At 51.0% G+C, this 4,924-nt stretch overlaps 1 non-coding gene across 1 annotated transcript; it reads left to right on the top strand.

The window, feature by feature from the left end:
* Positions 1-4,580: 4,580 nt before the first annotated feature.
* Positions 4,581-4,719, top strand: LOC114813054. Its single transcript, XR_003760666.1, has one exon. It is a non-coding gene; the product is annotated as a small nucleolar RNA SNORA7 (small nucleolar RNA).
* The last annotated feature ends 205 nt before the right edge of the window (positions 4,720-4,924 follow it).

The following is a 4,924-nucleotide window of genomic DNA, read 5'->3' as shown; positions in this document are numbered from 1 at the left end:
AGGACGAACGCTCTCGTCGTAGCTTGGGCTGGGGCGGGTACTTCAGAGATGGTGGTCCACCGACACTATCTTCCATTGGACCGAGAGACCCCGGGCTGAGGATGGTCCAGCCTCGCAGCTCTGCAGGTCACCACGGTTCTCAGGGGAGTCACTGGCAGGATGGCAGGAATCACACCGGAAGGAGCTGGATGTCCACGCTGAGCGATGGCCATTGGAGCTGGGGGTCGCCGGCCCATCGAACCTAGGAGGAGAGGGTGGCCAATCTGGTTCAAGTAGGATTGGTTGCAGCAATCCACCGTGAGGGTGGTGCCTCAGCAACTCCAGTCTCAAAGAGTGTGGACCAGAGTCAGTGGACCGAGGTCGGAGAACTAGGTCATTGGACGGGGGCGGTGAACCATCTCCTGCAACCCCTGGGCCTCGGTCACGTTTTGGGACAAGGGCAGCTTAGCTCTAACACGCACCAAGGGACAACCTCGCAACCACAGCCGCCTCCCCTGATCTGGAGCAAAATAGGGCAACCTCAAGCTATGAGATCACGGCAATAGCAGGAGAGGGTATGTACGAGGTGGAAAATGGTGGGGCGGGGGGAGGATCGTCTTAAAGGAGATTTAGAGTTATGCCAGAGTATGACAGATGTCTCCAATTTAGGCTCCTTCACAGCTTTCGGACGAGGGATAACTCACTGTCAAGCGCCACAGATGGGGATGTGCAGACGGAGATGTGCAGATTTATCTACTAATTCTTCAAATCTTCCAGATTCAGTCGGCTGGTAAGAGAGGCTGGAGTTGGCTCAACCCTAGGATCACAAGGAAGAATTCTTCACTCAACATTTCATGTGACAATCTTAGTTCTGCTCCCATTTCCCTTGATTCCTTAAATAACTCCACCATTCTAAAAGGAAATCAACCAACAGGCCCGACATATTCAAGCCAGGGGTGATGAGACATTTCCTCAAATTAGAATATCAGGCGGGGAAGACATCTCTTTCCTCGGATCCTTGTTGACACGGCAGGCGACTGGGGTTTTCACTGATTAACAAGCACTCATCACTTGCTGCTAATGGATCTCCCCGTGGCTCCCTGAAGTTCCAAGCAGAGGCCCCCTACCTAGGATCCTAGGAGAATCAGAGGCGGGGGAGAAACCTTTGCCATCTTCCTCCTAGAGAAATAACAGCACTCATTCATAACAGCGCTGCAAAGCCTCTTTTGATAAAGACACCCCCCCCCCCCCCAGTAACCTAACAAATCAATGGCAACGAATGCACATACGGTGAAATCCGGAACGCACAGTCAACCGACAGGCCGACCGGTTTTCATCGCTCTTCAGCTCTTCTGATTTCCTCTCTCGGGAAAGGCCTTCCGGAACAACACAGTTCAAGCTGCCCGGCTTTGAGGTTGCCCACTGTGGGTAGAAGGACACATCACAAGCTCCTGATGTCACATCTGGCATCTCATCTAAAGTGATTTTGCTTGGCCTGGTGGGAAACAGCATGGCCTAGTAGATACAACACGGGCCTGGGATCAGAAGGACCTGAGTTCTAATCCCAGCTTGGCCACTTGTCTGCTGGGTGACCTTGGGTGAGTCACTTGACTTTTATGTGCCTCAGTGACCTCATCAGCAAAATGTGGATCAAGACTGTGAGCCCGATGTGCGACCGGGACTCCTCTCAATCTGCTTAGTTTGTATCTACCCCAAAGCTTAGAAAAGCTCCTGGCACATAGTAAGCACTTAACAAATGCCATCAGAATATTACTATTAACCCGTGGCAATTCTACCCCCTGGATGCCGAGAGGGGGAAGGGTATGAGAAACTGTTTGAGTTGACCCTTAATTTTAAGTTGAAATAGTACAGAATCAGATCTGGAAAGGCCTCTCCTTAAATTTAGATCGGCATGCTTCCAGATGGCAATCGAGTTTAACTCTCCAGGGCCTGGGGGACTGGGTTTTGTCTCAGGATAAAATAGTGGGACAGGGAAACCTCCGGATTCACAGTTTCCACTGGGTAACGGGCATGGTTGTGAAGGGCAGCGGGTGTTTGTGTGTGTGGGTGTGATGTGGAGGTGTGCGTGTGTGTGGGGAGGGTGGATGTGTAAGCGTGAGGGGAATGTGTGTGGGATAAATGTGCGTAGGATTGTGGGAAATGGATGCAGGGTTGCGTCGCCCGGCTGTGTTTCCCGCATGTAAGGTTGTGTCTGTGCATATGTGGGTGCTAAAACCTCGGGGCATATTTAAGTTATGAGAAGGGTTAAATGACAATCCCGGAATTGCCACCTAAAAGCAAGCGTAAATAAGCAACCACCATAACCTTCTCTTCCGGCATCACCTGGAGGTCATTTAATCATTGTCTTCAACATATGAAGAGCCATTACCCAGTGGGGGGTATCCACCTTCAGCAAGGGCAGAAACAGAGAAAATGGTTTGGATTGGTAGGGGGTCGGGGGTGGGAGGAATAGGAAAGCAAGTAGTCCCTTCCAACAGGCAGGGCATGATTTTCCTGAGGGGAAACAGAGGAAGGGAGAACTACGGGCTGACTGGTCCAAAGGCCCTGTCTGTTCTGGTGACTCAGAACTGCACTCTGAGAGAGCAGTCCTCCCCTCGATGTGGTCTCCAACCACAGACCCGTCAGCTCAGCTTGCCCTGACCCGTCATCCCTGGAGCCTGCTCCCGATGTCGCCTTCAGCCTCTTTTTGGGTCCCAGGACCCCTCGGTGGATTTAAGTGCCATACGCCCCTCACCCCCGGCCTCAGCCATCTACCCTCAAAGATGCCTCACTGGACCGAACTCTCGGCTACTGTCCGGGATCCCAGAGGACCCGTTCCCGGCTCTGCGGATGGCTACATCCAGTCTCGGAGGGCACCTCCCGGCCTGCCTAGTTTACTGGGGCTGGAGGCAGGGACCCAGGCTTTCTCCCGGGCCTTGTTCCCCGTCTCGTCCCCTAGCAGAACCCTGATCTCTCGGTAGAGTGCCTGCCTTGCTGATTCTGGCTGATATTGTTAGGCTAGCAGTCGATTAATGAACCTACTCAGTGTGTCTCACTCTCGGCTCGGCAACAGACGATCCGTTGCTCATGTTCTGCTCCCTGCCTGGAACTCCTTCCCCATTCGCATCCGGCAGACCACTGCTCTCCCCATTGTAACAGCCTTTTGAAATGTCACCTCCTCCGGGATGCCTTCCCCGATTAATTTGTAATATCGGCCACTGCCAACTGCCACTTCCACAGTACCTAGGCTCTTAGGTACTTATCCCCACCCCCAATCTCCTTCCCCCTGTAGTTCCTGGGTACATATTCTACACTTGATAGTTTGAGCACTTGCTATGAATCAAACACTGTTCTATGCCCTGGGGTAGATACAAGTGAATTAGGTTGAACGCAGTCCCTGTCTCGCACTGGGCTCGCCGTCTAAGTAGGAAGAAGAACCTAGGCACAGAGCAGTAAAGCGACTTGCCCAGGGTCACACAGCAGACAGGTGCCGGAGACGGAATTAGAAACCCAGATCCTCCAACTACCAGGCCAGTGCTCTTTCCACTAGACCATGCAAATTCTCACTGCTTCAAATATTTACGACTCATATAAACTGTAACTTCTTTGATGCCGACTTTAAACTCTCAGGTACTCAAGTGCTTAGGCCAGTACATTGCACAGACAGCAAATCCAGTGGATGGATGTAATGGAGGAGGAAGTTCTGGACCTTGGTGACCCCCTCCTTCATTCCCTGCTCCCTCCTCCTCCTCTGCCTCCTTAGAAGAAACCTCATTTTTGGAGAGCAAAGCCTTTGAAAAGAAGATTCTTCCCTTCCCGCTGAGAAAGATGGCTTTTTTTTCTTGACAAGAGGCTTTGTTAGGAGATAGGTGTGAGTGTGTGCGTGTTTGGGCGGGGAGGAGGGTTTGAGGGGCGGGAGTGGTCCTGTGGTTGATTCTACCCCACAGTCCTCTCTCAGGGCAAGTTAACCAAAGGTTTCAGTTTCAGAAATACCAAGCCACCAACTCACATCTGCTCAAGAGGCCTTCGGGGAGAGTCAAATCAAACTCCAAACTCTGAACCAGTCAGGGGTTCTTTGTGTTTGGGAAAAACAAGCTAGCTTAGAAAAACACAAGTCTAATAAGACTTGATTGGGAGAGGACTATGGGGGTCTTTAGACAGCTTAAATGCTCAGTGTAAAGCTTTAAAAACCTCAGGGTAAAATATTAAGTGTGTTAGAAGAATAATCCCATCTAAATCATATACATTTATATGATGATTAAAATAATTCCTAATTAGGGAAGCGTATGGAAATGAAGCAACAACTATCTTCAAGGTTCATTTTTCCCACCCACGGGGAAGGCCTCTTCTCATGTTTGTTTGATACACGAGCAAACGTAACTAGACAGTGGTGGTGTGTTGTATACCGAGTGGGAGGGAGTTCCAGGCCAGGGGGAGGACAGGGGCATGGGGTTGTCGGAGAGATAGATGAGATGGAAGAAATGAGTAGGTTGGTCTTCAGAGGACCTAAAATTGCAGGCTGATTCTAGTGGGAAATCAGCAAGGTAAGTTAGGAGGTGGCGAGCTTATTGAGTACTTTTAAGCCTATTTAAGGAGCTTCTTCCCTCTCAGGGCCGCACCTGGAGAGTTTTCAGTACTCTAAACGGTCTCGGGGACGGGAGGGAGAGTCAAGTAGAGGCCTAATCATTCCATTCCTAGCTTGGCCAGGGGCTAGCGAGTGGAAGGCAATCTGCTACAAGTCAAAACTCACCCATGCTGGGCAGGAGCGGCATGGGAGAGAGTTGAAGGAGGACGCTCAAGTTTATTGTGCCGAAGGAGGCGATGGTAAACCACTTCAGTATTTTTACCAAGAAAACTCTATGGACCCGCTACCATAACGATTGTAGATGAACAGCGGGGCGTTCTGGGACAGCTGTGTCCGTGGCGTCGCTGTGGGTCGGAAACG

Source organism: Ornithorhynchus anatinus, chromosome 6 (assembly GCF_004115215.2).
Source record: "Ornithorhynchus anatinus isolate Pmale09 chromosome 6, mOrnAna1.pri.v4, whole genome shotgun sequence".
NCBI lineage: Eukaryota > Metazoa > Chordata > Mammalia > Monotremata > Ornithorhynchidae > Ornithorhynchus > Ornithorhynchus anatinus.
This window is presented reverse-complemented; position numbering and strand designations above follow the sequence as displayed.